Genomic DNA, 16165 nt, shown 5'->3' with positions numbered 1-16165 from the left:
TTTCTTCTTCTGTAACAGTGATACATGGCTTTTCTTTAAACAGTGTTTTGAGAGCTAGGGTGTGGAAAATTGTTACAGAAGAACTGAGAGTCTGACTAATCACTCATGGATGGAGCAGGCAGGATTACTGGTTTCTGTTCTTGTTCTGATTTACTGCTGCATGTGGACTTGGCAACATCCAGCTGATCTGACAATGTGTTTGGGTTACTAAAATCCTAATTTAATGACAACACCAAAAATTAGACTGAAAAGCAAGTGGTTTACAAAATCATCCACCTCATTCTCACTTTTAACTGTCTTATTAGCCTGTTTCACCAGTGCACTGTTTAGCCAGGAATATCTGCATATAAACCTTTCAGCCATATGCGTTTCCCCAGACAACGATTTCTGTGTCTATTGTGTGCGAAGCTAATTATTTGCAGAGATATTGGATTTCCTGGCCCGGAAGGTGTTTGTGGTTTTTATAACAAAGGAATTAAGACACGTAGGGAACAGGACAGCTTAGAAAGCATCCAGATGACAACAATAACACTCTGTACCTTGGAAAGCCTGTTCTCCCTTTTTTGTCCAAATGCAATCATAAGTACATCCTCTCCCTGACAGCTCACCTTGCCCTCAGCCATTCCGCGTGGAGATCTAATACAAATCTCATTGATATCAATAGAGACGCCTGCAGACCACACTGAATTTGGCTTTGCAGGAATGTAATGTATGCAGATCTTTTAACATCCTAGCCCACTTCTCTTTGCTGTGGATGGTTGTTAGGCAAAGCAGCTGGGACAATGCTAATAATGCTCTTCTTTGTATCTCTTGTCGCTCTGCTTTGATGTATCAGTGAACAGAGTCAAAATGTACTGAGTGCAGCTTCTTGAGTGGCATTATTGCAGTAATTTACACCACTGCTGATCCCAGCTGAGCTGAGTCCAGCTAGAGAGATTAAATTACCTACAAACGAGGAAGGGATGGGTTAGTGGCAAGGGTATTAGCTGCAATTTGAGAGGCTTGGAGTTCACTTTTGCAGTTTCTCCTGTGCAACCTCAAGGAAATCATTCTGGATGGAAGTTGAAAAGTTACTTTCTTGATCAAGTTCTATTTGAGACAGATTTTCAGTGCCCAAATCCCCCAAACTGATACACAGAAATCTTTTTTAACTGCTGTGGTACCTCATGATACATAGCCTGGCTTTTCTGTATGGACTTGCTGGAGTGCCTCAGGTACACGCTCATGCTGCAGATGCCCAGAGGTGCCTTGCAATGAAAGGAGAATTGAATTTGCTCCAAGTCTCTGGAGATGCTGATCATACATAGCATCAGGTAACACAAAGGAACTTGCCTCTCCCTGAGGGAAGAGTAGGTCACCTCACCCGGACTTGGGGACAGTACAGAATAGCAGCACAGCAGCTGGAACACGCTAACCTTTTACCTTACCATCATTTAATTAATCTCTTGGGGGAAAAACAGGGTGAAACTTCCAGGGCTGAGGCAGTCTCCTCCGTCTACCTCAGTGACTGACTTCTGTTTGAGAGGTGCTGAGTCCTTGTGACCAATCTGATACCTACAGCCCGGAGCAGGAGGATGCATTGTCCCACCTGGCTGATGTAGTTACATGTGCCATTTTTACTCCTAGAAATACCTAATAGGCCTTGACAGTTTAACCTCTCCAACTTTGTACAAGAAGCCTTTTATATTTAACCTTGATAATTTTTAGGTATTTTTCTCTCACTCACATGTGCTTTCCTTTACTACACACCTTTCTTTGAAGTTGCTTTTTGTTTTCCATCACAGCTTGCTATTTTATCTCCTCGGAAAACTCAGCTTTGAAAGGGAACTGGTACTCATGTTCATCTTAAGTCATGCCCCTTCCTGGGTAGTCTTTCTGACAACAAGGAGGTCCCCCTGAGAGCAGGGCACTGCCCTTTGGGCGTAGGTACAAAGCCACCATCAAAAGCAGTGGTTTCAGACTTGGGGAGCAGGATCTGTGGCAGTGCCGTGATCCAAAAGACAATTTAAAAGTAGGACTTTGCACCTGGGGTGGGAACATGAGTGCAAGACTTAATGGTCAAAAGGGTTCCGACATAGGTGCAGAAAGATAAATTAGTGATGTTCCAGTGCTGTCTCAGATGTTCTCTGAAGAGTTTCTGGGAATAATTTCTGTGAAAGGCATTTACCCACAGGGCATGGCATAATTGCTGATTTGGGAAATAGGGATGATTCACTTATGTAAGAGACGCCCATACTATTAGCATAAAAGATGCACTGCTTATCATAGCTTTTTAGTGGCATTGTGCCTAATTAATTCATGACAACTTAATTAATAGGTATACAAAGAAATATCCCCACATGAACTAGGCATTATGGAGTAGATTGTGCCCTACAGACTCTGCCTGATGGTGGTGTACGGGAACACTTTCCAGTTTCTACAGGAGTTCAAAGGGTGTACTGAGTTTAAATCTAAATGTGGTTATTTTTCTCTAAGGGTGAATAGAAGCTACTGGAGACAGGACCTGAAACTAAATAGAGTTCAAGGACAAAACCATCCTCAAATCATGAAGATTATATTTCACACCTCAGTTTAACAGATGGTTTCCATCACTGAAAATACAGAGGAAATCCAGAGCAGAAAACCCAGCCAAGGGGTTTCAGGACATCTCTCTTGGGATATCAGCATGTCCTGGCTGAAAAAACAAACAAACAAACAAACAACAACAACAACAACAAAAACACTAAATAATATGTTACCTTTTCATGGTCTCATAGTTATGACCAATAAATAAATAAACAAATATTCGGTCTGTTTAGGATAGTAGCTGTTAGTAAAGTGGGAGTTTAAGAAATACTTGTCCTGCTTGTGCTCTTAATGTGCAGATGAGATAGGAAAAGTCATGGGGTTGGAAGTCACAAGGCTCTGACTATCCAGTGATGAAGACAGGGGGGATGAGAGACTGGTGGGTATCTAAAAGAGGAAGGCTGGACATAACTGAAAACATTTCCAGGCTGGTTTTCCACTCAAACACCTCTGATTTACATAATGCTCAATGAAAGTGAGAATGATTGAATCTTTTTTTTTAAATCCCAGTATCAAGTTATTGCCTTGTTTATTTAAACACCAGTGTATGATTAAGATACGCATATTCAGTTTAAGGGGTCCTAAATGCATAATTTATAATTGTGTTTTAAAATGTTGACATAAATATTTCACTAGTTTGCACATGAGATGGTTAACAGCCCCTCAGCAGTGTAGGGGCTGCAATGCCACCTTTGGGAATCTGTAGGTTCTTCTGGTTCATGTTTCTCATTGTGGCTACAATGACAAACCTCAGCCATGTTGTAGGTCAGCTAAAGGTCTTATCTGAATTGTGGGGTAAACATTGTGCAAATCTAGCCAGAATTATAATATAATACGACAATCAGAAGTTTGGGTCTTGAATTAAGTAAACTATGACAGTTCTGGGCAGGCTTTGACATGCATCTTTGAGTGCAAGAAATTTAGAGCAAAACTTGGAAGATGTAAACCTAAGCAAACTGAAAACACCATTTATGCAAGGTTCTTTTGGTGAGATTTTCTTATTCCTGCTTACAAAGCATTTAGTATGTTGCTGCATATTTGGTCAGTGCACTCAAAGAAAAGCCAAACAAATGCAATCCAGTGCTATTATTTCTTCTCCAGGATGCTCTTCAGCTCCTTTGAATTCTCCAGCTAGGCCCAGGATTTTAGTTTCTATCCCTCAGGGTAAGGAAGATTGGATAGTTCATCCATGGAATGTATTAACACTGCTTCTTAATCATCCAGAGCAATCACTGTAGGTTGTGCAATGCAGAGCACTCCTTTTTTCTGCAGGGGCTGTGCTTACTGACAGCCAAGGAGGGAGCAAGACAGCAAATTAAATCCCAGTCCCCTTGTTTGAAAGCACTATCTCTTACCCCAGAATAAGACCTCACTTTGGCATCTTGTGAGATCACATGTGTGAGAAAATAACTTAAGCCAACAGAAAATACTGAAACAGAAATTGCTTTTGTGTGTTGTACAAGAGAGTAAAGGAGAAAAGAAGCTTTAGATGAGGGCTCAAGAAATGAGGTCTCAGTCCTGGCACCAGTACAGAATTCCTCTCTTGCCTTGGGCAAGTGACTTTGAAATTCAATTCTCTGTTTGCAAAATGGGGGCAACGGAGCCTCACAGCAATGTTGGAAGGGTAATTCCATTAATATTTATGCTTTGCTTGGGTACCCCATTGCCAGGAACCTTTATAGCTACCTATCCTACTAGAGGACACTCAAGTTCATGGTTATTTTGGTGAGGACACACACCAGAATGCCAGCAGGAAGTCGGCAGTGTCTTACTTGAATTTAGTTAAAAAAATATATAAAATGGAATAACTGCCTTTTGAAAAATGCTGGTATATCAGCACTCATCTTCATCCTAAAGAGAGGTAAAAAGTTTAACTAGGTGCACCTTCTGTAACTGCTTCATGATGTACTTTGCTTTTGCAAGGGAAGGGACTTGTGTCTCCTGGGAGGTGTAATTAAAGTCACACAAGCTTGTGTGGGAGAACTTGGCTATAAATGACCAAGATCTACAGCTGCCACAAAGCTCTTCAGTCATTCAGCTGGACGTGGGCATTAAGACTAATTCCAAATGCACTATTTTATTTTGAGTTTTTTGTTAGGAAGATCCAACAAAAGATTTGTTTATTAGCTTGTTTGTTGTTTTTTTTATTTTCTCTGTAGATATGTTTGATTTTCAGTGAACTATCTGATGGGGAAAATGACAGATTGAGGCGTTTGTTTTTCAGTGTTTTTTGAGTAGCCCTCAACCCTTTCATTAAGAGCTTTTTAAAACCACTGGTTCTCTTTTGGCATAGGGAAGTATACTTCCATGACATCAGGACCTGATTTGCAAAGAAGACAAGATGAGATCAAAGCAAACTTTCTCTCATTTACCTCTCTATATTTGCATTTTAACCCTCCCCATCAGGTGAAGAGTACATTCGCCCCTGCCCTATGCTACCCAGAAACTTTGTGAAACCATCCTGTATCTTTCCTTTAAATGTTTTATCACTGCTTGGAACAGTCATGGGTCTTGTGTTTCAGCACGTTTATTTTCTGTGGGAACAGTGATCTGATTGCAGTGTACGTGTGTGGGTGGGTAGATTATAAATTATAGGCTCTGAGCTCAGGTGCACATCTTGGGAGTGACTTTTAAATAGCTGTATGATTAACAAACCCTTCTCCTTTGTGGAATGGGAAGAAACTTCTGTCTTGAAGATCATTGCTTTACTTCAGGAATTATCCCCCATGGAGACTGAACAACTTGACGCTGGAGGGGAAATATTTGTTGTGCTATGGATGTGAAGCCAGCTATCTCTCTCTCTGTGGGATGATTTATAGCCCACAGACTTTGGGGGTAGGAACAGGGGGATCTTTTCAGGAAGAGAGTTCATTGCTTTGGAGGGAAGTAGCATGCTGGACTGACTGAGACAGCTTCTTGTGGCTGGAGTGGTTCAAGAAGTTCTTGCCCCCAACTCCTTGGTTGAGTAGCAGTCGTGCCTTTGATGCTCCTCTCGCTTCAGTGCAAAGCCAATGGTCTGGGTTAATGCAGCCAGCAGCAGTGGGCTCAGCTGTGTTTTTGCAGTGGATGCAGCATGTTCATGCAATTATTCAGGGTGGCTCAGCTAACTGCCCTGGAAGGCCAGTAATGAAGAACTAGTAATTAGGCTAGATCCAGGGGAATAATATGACCTCGCTCTTGGATACTTTAAGATAGGTACTACATTTTTAATAGAGATGGATGCCATATAAATATCCAGATAGATTAACGATATAATGGAGGCTTTCTTGGCATTACGGCATCTTGAAACTGGCTACCACTGTTAGTCCATCTGTGTTACGGATTGCAGACCCAGGCCAAGAAATATTTAAGCAGATGCTTAAAGTTAATTATAGAAGCAGGCCCATGGATTTCAAGAAGAATGCTTACATTTTTAAAATTAGGCATATGTTAAACTGTTTTTCAAAATGTAGGCCTAATCCAGTAGTTTCCATAAAAAACAAAGCCTAGCAAACCTCAAAATAACAGGTTAGAAAAGTGAAAGCAGAAGGGTATAGAAGTACAAAAAAAAAAAAAAAAAAAAAAAAAAAAAGCAGCACTGATTAATTCTCTTTACAAGAGGTCTTGTTGCAACTTTACTGCATGATCCAACTGGATTGCTCAGATAAAAGAGATGCAGACATATTTATCTAGTGTTTCTATGTAACGTTCCAAGTATGGGTCTAGTGCATATGTGCCTGACTCTGGAAACCTTCTGTTCACAGAACTTTAACTGGTTTTCACAGGCAATGTGTGTGTGCTGCCTCCTCACAAAATGGAACCAAATATTTATTAGCAGTAGGAAATAGATCATTTGTTTTTACATGCGAGTTTCCATTGGCAGTGTTTGTGGAGAAGGCACACATGGTAGGCACTTCTTAAAAATCTTCTTTTGATACTGCTTGGTGGATCTCATGCATTTTAGAATCAAAATAAATAAATAAATAAATAAACACATGAAAAACACAAGACAAACTGGACTAAATTTTAATAGACAGTATCTCAGAGCAGATATGGCCTCAAACACAGAGAGAGTAGGAACATATCTGAGTACAGCAGTTTGCCAATGCTAGCATTTCCAAGGGTGGTCTTCATGCAGTGAAATAGCTCCCCAGAGAATATAAATCCAAACAGTGCAGTGTTGACATGATAAATAGCAAGTTTAAAGGGAAAATGATTGAAAATTATATGGGATCGAGATGAAACTGACTCATGGCTCAAGTCATAGCTAAATGCTGAGAAGAGAAAAAAAAAAAAAAGATGAAGAAATCAACTGATTAGCAAACTGATTAGCAATAAATTGCATACAAAAGATTTGAGATCGATAGAAACAAATTATAGCCATAACAGAAGAAAGAGTACTATATGTTTTTAAAGACATTCATAGTATATAGGACTCCAGAAGACAGTGCAGTATTTATACATGCACAAAAAGCTCTCTGCATGTGTCTATGCACATACCTAAAGAAATAAACATGTAGATTTTAAAAAGTAATATATGCATAGGTCTAAAACCAACATTACTTTCACTAGTTGAATTTTTCCTGGGCTGAGCAATGTCTGTTTGAAGAAATTGGCAAAATCCCATGTACAGTGTAATTTTTACCTTTGTAAATTCTGTTGTGGACAAAAAGTCACAGAAGTTAAGGAAGGAGTTGTAGCTTAGTCTGGGTCTCACGAACAGCTCAGTCAGGAAGAAGTTAGAAGGAGCAGAAGCTGTTGCTAACAAAAACTTTATGATGCTGGCTCTTTAGCTAGAAAGGTCATTGGACAGACTTTTAGGGTGTTCTTAATGTTCTTATAAAATGCTTTTAGTACAGTAATACAGGGTTCTTTTGCAACAGATTATCATATGATTCTGTGCACACTATAGAGTATCTTAAAGCTGTAAATATCTTCCCATAGTTTCCAACTGAAAATGTTGTATTTTTTGCTTTTTTTTTTTCCCATAATAATTGAAATATCCATAGAAGAAAAAAAAAAAAAAAAAAAAGATTTCAGGCTTGATCTAGCAGTTTTACGTTAGATGAAGAAACATGAATTTAGGTGACCTCTTTAAAAAAAAAAAAATTGCAAATTCTACCAATTACTAATTTTGATTATACAGTTTTCAAATATGGAAAAGAACAATGCAGGGAGGGAGGATATATTCTGTTTTCCATATCTGTGATGGAATCAGAATGGGCAGATGGGCTTTCTCATTAGTAGAGGAAAGCTACAAGCTGTGGAGGAAAAAAAAAAATACAGCAAACCTCTAAGGTTAAAGCAATGAAACTGTGACATAAATTGCATAGGTTGAATGTAAGTATTCTTAGCAGCAACTAAAGAATTTGGAAACAATGGTGGTTTTGACACCAGAGTGATCTGTCCTTTACATCAGTGGAGAACTGGTTGGCCACTGGAAGCTAGAGTGTGACCCATGTCATCACAACGTAGGTGCCAGCATCTGACTGGATAAACCACATCTTAAACTCTTCTACGTGGGGCTCCACCAGAGGCACTGGAACCAGATAGCTAGATTACATTCACCCAAAGAGCTGGGCTGGGGTTTTCTTCCCCTAATTTTAAACACTACGACGGAGGTATCTGAACCTGATCTATTTATTTATTTATTTTTCATTTCCCAATGAGGTCTGTGGAAATTTAGTAGGTACAGCAGTGGGTCCTAACAGTGATCCATTGTATCGTAAACTAGACACATGGGTTTGGGTGGATCAGTTGTTCCTTAGACTTCATTTGCCACACCAATTAAAGTTCCTATGCCTAATGGGGAATCAGCTTGCACGTAGACATCCTTTTAAAAGATACCTCAGCTTCACTGAAAAATCTCATTCTTATGATCTGGGTTCAGGTGAAAATGCTCTAAGGACAGAAGGACTATTCTGACTGTTTAGGACCTTTCCAGATTAATTTTCTCCTTTCCAAGCAAAGCATTCAGATAAATAACTCCTACCATAAATAATGTTTGAAGCATGTTGTAGAGTCACAGCTCCAGAAACAAAGTGTTTTTGAAATAATCTCATCTTCATTTTGCTAAACAGAGTAGAGTTGAAAACATGAAGCCAACACACCTGGAAAGCTCAGAACTACTTAATTTTTTTCAGACAGTTATACTGTTGAATGAGTCCCTAATCTTGATTTTTTACCATTTGGCACTAGTAATGCTGACATCCCTAATCTTGAGGGTTTAAAACTTGGCATACAGCTGTGGCACCTGAGAAACTAGCAAAAAAATGAGTCCCATACAGAGGTCCATGCAGATGACCCAAGGGCTACATGCAAATGGCCTTGTCTTTGGAAAGCAAAGAAACCCTCATACAGCAGGGAAGCAATACCTCCTCATCTTTTTTCACTTCTAAATGAAGGTGAAGGCAATTGCTGAGCTCTAATGCTGAGGTTTCTGATGCCATTATGTGTTAGCACTGGTACTATCTATAGAGGCTAATGTGAGAGGGTGCTTTCTGATCCTGCACAGTCACAAAACTGGTGCTGGTGTTGTTGAATGCACTTGAGGACTAAGGTAAGGATATTTATTTATTTATTTATTTTTTATGGCTTTGCTCTTTTGGACTTGAAGAGGGGAGTCATATATTTTCCACCTAAACAGCCACTGAGGTGCCAACTGCTCTTTTGCTTCCCACTCAGATACCTGGGATGTTGCATAAAAAATAGATAATTCACAGAGGTTTGTCTGACTTTAGTGCAGTAATTTTCCCTTCCAAAATGTCAAGAGATTCTTTAGCATCACTAGGAACAACCTTGTCAAAATGCGTACAAATCAGAACCCTGGAAAAGCCTGATTCAGAGAAAAATCAAGGTCCTAGCTTGCCTGATGCTGTAAGCTGAATAAATTTTCTTCTTCCCCTTTCTTAAGCTGCTCACCCACATTAGTACTGTGTTACAGACTGCCCAGAAACAGTGGCTTTATCCCAAACTCCTACAAAAAAAAAAAAAAAAAGTGGTATTTTTTCAAAGAGGGAATGAGGAAGTTGCAGCAGTGTGTGGCAGAGGGATGGCAGTGTGGGATTGGAGAGGCAGAAAGATATCAAGGGTCCCACAGGGAGTAACAGAGAAGGGGACAAGAAGCAGAGGTTTGATATAGCTGTGGTGCATGAGGCAAAGTGCAGCTGGAGAAAGTTTGCCTGGAAAAGTGAAACCCACAGACAGTAAGGGGAATATGGGATAGGGATGCAGAGTAGGTATGGAAGTGGAGAGGAGGAGACAGGTGGGACAGGAGACAGGAGCCCAAGATGCCTGGCTGGGTTAGGTGTAACACTGGGAATACAAAACCTCAAAGGGTGAAAGTGGATTCCATGGAGAGCAGGAGACAGTGGCAGAGGTAAGGGCACATATGAAAAAATGAGATGGCAATGAGGGGATGAGCTGGGACCACATGGAGTGGAGATATAGGGTGGGAGATACAACAGGCACTTCTGATAGGGAAAGGGCTTACAGGAGTCCTGGGGACGTGGTGTAGTGGGCTTGGCCAACAGCATTTTGGGGTCTTGGTGTCACACACCTAACAAGAGTGATTCTAATGGAAGAGTTACAGGAGGCCTCTAGCTCAATGAGGTCTTCAAGGTTCATACGGAAAGAAGGGCACAGCCAGTGCCTATACTTGCCCTGTGTCACGACCTGCCTGAGCTCCAGGCTTGGTGGCCACTTCTCACGCCATGTGAGCCCATGTTCCCCACCACATGGGGAAACCATTGCCACTGGAAGGAGAAGACTGAATGGAGGCCCAAGATGATGAGGGTACATGAGGACAAGCAGAGTTCACTGAAGGAGAACAGATCTCGGAGCAAGGGCACCATTATGCTGCAGGAGGAACCAGTGAAGTGGAGGAGGCTGCATATTTCTTCAAAGGTGCTGGCTGCAAGGCATGGGAGAAGAGCCAGCAATGAAAGTAGGAGAAAAAGGAGTGAGGCTAAGAACTTGGCATAAAGGAAGGGAGGGAAAGCTGGAGGGGAGATTTTTCTGCTGTTATGGATCCTCTGATAATAAATCAGATTCTTTAAAAAAAAGGAGGGGAGTTATTAAGGAAAAGACTTGTATCATAAATTGGAGTAGAAAGAAAACTCAAATAGCAGGCGATCTCCACAGCTTGCTCAGATAAACATGCCACGTCCCAGCACTCCTCCCTGCTGTCCAGCTGCTGCAGGCAAGTGTGGATCATTTCCTCCTGTAACTTCTCCTTGCTGGGGTCAGCAGTGGCTCAGATGATAGCATGTTCTTGCATAACCAGCGGAAGGACCTCAGAGCGTTACTCACAACCCTCCATCACCCAGCTGTATCTTTTTTTGACTTTGAGTATAGGAAAGAGAAAGGAGGGTATTTCCCTTTAGGCTTTCCAGTGATATTATTAGTAAAATATTTGTGCGGCATCAAGCATTTTTGTAAAGCAAGCGGTTTAAAATTTTGAATTGGAAAAATTTTAGTAGTAAAAAGTGGAGAAAGAGAGGAAAACTGAGCAACGGCAATCAGCAGGGAAGCCTCCTCTGCATAACATTTTCTCTCCAAAAGAGAAAACAGCCACAAAAATGTGAGAAAATATTGTCCCTGAACCTTTTCAACAACCAGAACATTCTTCTATAATGAGTAATGTTTCTGAGAAAACCTGAATTAGGAGATGATGAAACTTTGATGTAATTTGTGGAATTGGTGGAAAACAGAAGTGGGACTAGTCACTATGGGGCAATGGATTTCTTGATTTAAGAAAATAATAGTTCAGTAATGGATTCATTGATCTATTTGCATGTTATTTGACAGAGAAAAATAGATTCTGTCACTTACACAGAAAGGAAGTAAGAAAAAAGAAAAACATCAGAAGGACCATTAATATGTTATGAAGCAATAAATAAAAATCATGCCTAATAAGCTATAAAATATAAACTTAAGCTAAAGTAAAAATGACTAATTCAGTCTGGTCCTGCAGGCTCCCTCTCCAGGGGACAGAGGAAGAAGCATCTCAGAAACACAATTTGTCCTCTTCACTGCCTGTTTGGGCGTGGGAAGGGTCTCTCTCCACTGACTCAGGAGACCGGGCGATAATCCTTTTGCAGCCTCATGGGCTGTCAGTCACCTGAACTCAGATGGCTTCACTTTTTCCTTCCATTCAATTCAATTGTACCACATTGATTATTTAGATGAGTATTTTCTGAAGATTGTTCATTTTTTGTGGTCTCATATGCATGAGATTTCTAATGGATTCTGGAAAAGCACAGTCTCATCTCTGTGCCTTTAATTGTCTAAACATGCTACTGGCTTCAGTGCCAGCTTAGCCACTTCCTCAAGACAAGAATGAAACTGCAAGAAGGTTTCTAAGTCAGCGTTGCCTAAACATTTATTCCTGGCCTCACTGAGCTAAAACCACTGTATGAGAGGGCATTGTGACCCTGTGTGCTCCCATGCAGCAGTCAGAGCAGATTATCTGCAGTCTATAGCCCACCAGCTCCATTGTCAGTAATGTGGAAGAAACATTCCCTCTTTGCTGATGAGAAAAAAGCCTCTAGTCTGGTGCACAAGAGAAGGGTTATTATCTTTCCAGATGCATCTCAACCTCACATGTGTCAGTGGGAAATGCACAGATGGAAGAAGGGAACTGCAGTGGCTGCTGAATGCAGTGGGATGTTCAGTGCAAAGGTCTCAGCATCAGTTTTTCTCCCACTTCTGTGACACTGTTTTGCAACTTCAGAGTGATTCCTCTGTCTTTAGAGTGTTTTTTAGGTTGTGTCCATGGGCTAAATGAAGGATAAATATAAAGAACAAGCCATTTCTTAGAGAAAAAATTCTTTACTTAGAGGTCTCTCGGGAAAGGTTTGTGAGGTTTCTAAAACAAAAGGATTGGAAAATCTGAAAGAGTTGTAAAATTTCCATTTCCTTGCTGAGATTTCTTTCCTGAAATCCTGGTTTGGCTTGTGCTGAAGGATTTTCTAGAAAGTACTCTGCTGTGCTTCACAGTGGCTAATCAACAAGGATCTCCCTGAAACCCAGAGCTGTTTTGACTGCTATTATAACCAAAATCACAGCTCAGGAGCTTGGTGCTGTCACCTCCTGGGAATGCATCAGCTTGGGGAACACAAGGCAGTGCCTATTGGCAGGTAGGTCTGAATAAGGAATAGGATGGGAAAGACAAGTCTTTTCATTTAATTTTGTATCTGGGTGCTCTAAGTAGATGCGTTATCTGCAGGGGATGTTTTTGTGGTCTTGCCTTTGACACATTAATTAGTTTTGAGGAAGTTTTCATTCATTCAGACTTTTCACAAAGAGAAGCTTAATTGATTTAAAGTATCCATGTGAAAATCAAAGTCTGCTCTGCTTAATTTTCAAAAATAAACACCAGGTATTTATCTCCATTCCTATATTGCTCTCTGATTTGGTTCTGCAGGACATAGTTAGCATATGATCTCATTACAGTTTTGTGGAAAGTCCACTCATACAAGATGTATTCTTAACAGCAGGGTTCTGCATTTTCTCATCAAAGAACAACATAGTCAGAGCTGAGCAATAAACAACATTAATCAGCTGTTTGCAGTAGCATTTTCCAGGTATTGGTGTACTCAGGTAAGACCATTCCTTTGGGAAAGATATACTGTGCTTTATCAGCAGAGGATGTGTGACATTATGTGGCCCCTGAAGTCAAGTCAGTATGCAAAAAAAATGGAAAGTCAGGGAGGAGTACAGAAAAGGAACAGATCTATAAAAAGAAAACAGAAGGGGAGATATTTTAAATGTTCAAGGGATATTATCTTGACCTGGGAAAGTGATGTCTTTGTCTGGATATAGACAATCACAATGTGGTATTTCCTGCTTGTGGACGTTTATCCCTACCTTTGGGGAGCACTTTATGAAGTAAGAGATTCATGTCACACTTCTGTCAGTCCTTCTGGCTTGGGGAATTGTAACTTTTGTACTTGGAATTCACAGTGCCCTTGCAATGTCTGATCTTTGAGATAAGAAGCCAGGTTTCTTAGGCAATCTAAAAGTGTGCCTCTGTTTTGGTTTCTCTGTGCACTTCTTCAACTCAGTTTCTCAGTCCCTCAGTACAGTTACCAACTCCTTCTGCCTACTTCTGGTTTACATTTTCAGCCAGAAATTAGTCACTTCTCACTCAGTCATCCCAGAATAATAGAACTAGAGTGGTGTCTTCTGAAAAGAGGTGTCTTTGCTAATCAATAAGAGGCTAATCAAGAAGAGGCTTTCAGCATCTTTGTGGCTTCCAGAGCAGTCACCACCCAGAGTTATAGGAACACCGTGATCAAGCATTCAGCCAGAGAAACAGGAAAACATTCACGTTTTCTCCAGGTGTCACCCATTCCCATTTCCCAAACTGAAGAACAGCTTTTAGAACAGCAGACCTTCATTTGGGACTGGCAGCCACTGATCTGTGCTGCTGTCAGACTGAAAGCATTTTTTTTTTTTTTTTTTGCGTTCAATAGCTCATTAAACACTGTATGTCTAGAATGGGAATTGGCTTTTAGATTTCTGCTTCTTCCCAGTTGTCTCTGCGACCCCTTTATGCCTTTAGGATGACTGTGGCACATTGCAATGGAGGTTTTTATTACACAGACCTTTGACCCATTGGAAACTAGACTAAACGTACTGCCTTACAGCAAACAGCCTATTCCCCTTTTAACAGGACCCTGATTTGCATCCAAAGTAAGCTGGGCTTACTGAGCTGAGGGGGGCAGGAAACGTCTTCCTATCCTCCCCCAGCATTTTTGCTGGTCAGCTCATATGCTGGCTCTTGAACAAAACACAGTATGCTGCTACTTGTTCATAAAGTGGCAACAGTTTTGTTTTTTTTTTTTTGCTGTGGGAGTGCCCAAAAATGCTTCCTGTCTCCCATGGCAACCTCTAGCTTTCATGGAACAAACTGTGAGCAAATCCTTCTGTACTTATTCATCCTCTTTGTGATTTACCACTCAAGCCTGCTGCAGAAACGACAACAGTGGAGCATGCTGGCTCTGACAGATGTATTTCCCCAGTTGTTATTCTGTGGTTGCCTTTTCCTAAGAGTTGACTTTGCTGATATCGTGTGTAAATCTCTAGTTCCATTCAAGGGTGGAAGTGGTAGAGCAAGCGCTAACTGGAAAAGAACTGGTGACTCATAAGCCTAAACATTCTTAATATTTAGCAGGAATAAATATTGATGTTAGAAAGATTTACATTTAATAATGGCTAAAAATTAAAGTATGTTGATGGGGCACTCAGTTCCTTGTGCACCCATGACTCTGTTGACTTTGGAAGTAGTTGTAGTGGTGCAGAGAAGGTTGGATTTGGCATTTTTTAATAATATTCTGTACTCTCAGGGATTGCTGGGGAAGGGGGAGAGGAGGAAGGGACCTGCCTTTGGAATTTGCATTTAATTCTTTAGCAGTAACTAAAAGGAAATGTTTTGCTGTGGCAATATACCTTCCTTTCCATGCTGTTAACATAGCCAGAGTGACTCAATTTTCCGGTGATTTCAATGTGCACTTCTTTTTTTTTTTTTTTTTTTTTTTTTTTTTTATCATTTGAAAAGAAATGGGTAGATTGCTGGACATCAGTCATTGTCATTTTGGACTAAATTCCACTTGCATATAAGTGCATCCTGACCAAAACTATGTATTTTTTTTTTTAGTGGAAGGCATTAACATTTGTCCTTGTTCACAAAGAACAAGGTGGGCAAAAGACAGCCAAAGACAAGTGCAGCTCCCCAGCTTTCTGGGATCTTGTTTCCATGCTCATAACAGTCCCTGTTGTGATGCAATCTGGCAACTCTCATGTCCTTGCAACAAGGATGTACCTCTTTGAACTTTTTGCAAGAAAGGAAGGAAAATCTCAAATAATGAACTCAGACCTTGACTTGCAAAGGAAGAAGGAACATGTCATTTTCAAATGCCTGAATCGTTTCATAAATTGCAAAGATATTTGTACTTTTCAAAAGGAAATTCCTCAAACACAGTAGTGTTCAAACCATGGGGTCCATTTCTGAGATGGTAGAGATCTGCAAAACTCCACAGAAGCTATATGTGTTATGCATAAAGATTTTGACCTTTGAATCCAATTTGAAGCAGCTATTGAGAGAAAAATGAATGAGTCGGTTCCAAAACCACCAAACTAGGAGATGCAGATTAGCTCTGAATTAGCTGTTGAGTATAAGCATGCCACATTCAGAAATCTTATAAGCTCCGTTCATATAGAAGATGTGTTAGAGACAACAAGGCTACTTGTAGGACGATTCACCACAGGAGCAACTGGCAGTGAGTCAGCTCATTTGCAGAGCCTGACAACTCTGGCTCTCAGTCCTGTGTCCATATCACTATCAAACATACTTTGTCTCATTCTGAAGTCTTTGCAGCAACAGTTGAGCTGCTTCAAGCATCGATCTGAAGCCCAAGGGAGTCCTGATGTAATGTAAATAATAGCAATAGTAATAATAATAAAAATCCATACTAATTGCCATTTAACTTCACTCTCGTTATTAGTCACTAATGAAACACTAACATTCTCCCCTAAATCTTGCATAAACAATCCAATGCGGCTTTGAAACATAAACATCCACTGACAAATGAAACAGATTTCATTAGCCATTTCCTAT

The 16165-nt window shown here is 40.5% G+C and overlaps 1 long non-coding RNA gene across 1 annotated transcript in view; it reads left to right on the top strand.

Annotated features, from left to right (window-relative positions):
* The first annotated feature begins 12472 nt into the window (after positions 1–12472).
* LOC121064912 overlaps positions 12473–16165 on the top strand; it is a 30240-nt gene continuing 26547 nt past the window's right edge. The window contains exon 1 of the long non-coding RNA XR_005816758.1: positions 12473–12683. This is a non-coding gene — a long non-coding RNA (uncharacterized LOC121064912). The remainder of the gene's footprint in view (positions 12684–16165) is intronic.

The sequence above is a fragment of the Cygnus olor genome, chromosome 2 (genome assembly GCF_009769625.2).
Source record: "Cygnus olor isolate bCygOlo1 chromosome 2, bCygOlo1.pri.v2, whole genome shotgun sequence".
Taxonomy (NCBI): domain Eukaryota; kingdom Metazoa; phylum Chordata; class Aves; order Anseriformes; family Anatidae; genus Cygnus; species Cygnus olor.
This window is presented reverse-complemented; position numbering and strand designations above follow the sequence as displayed.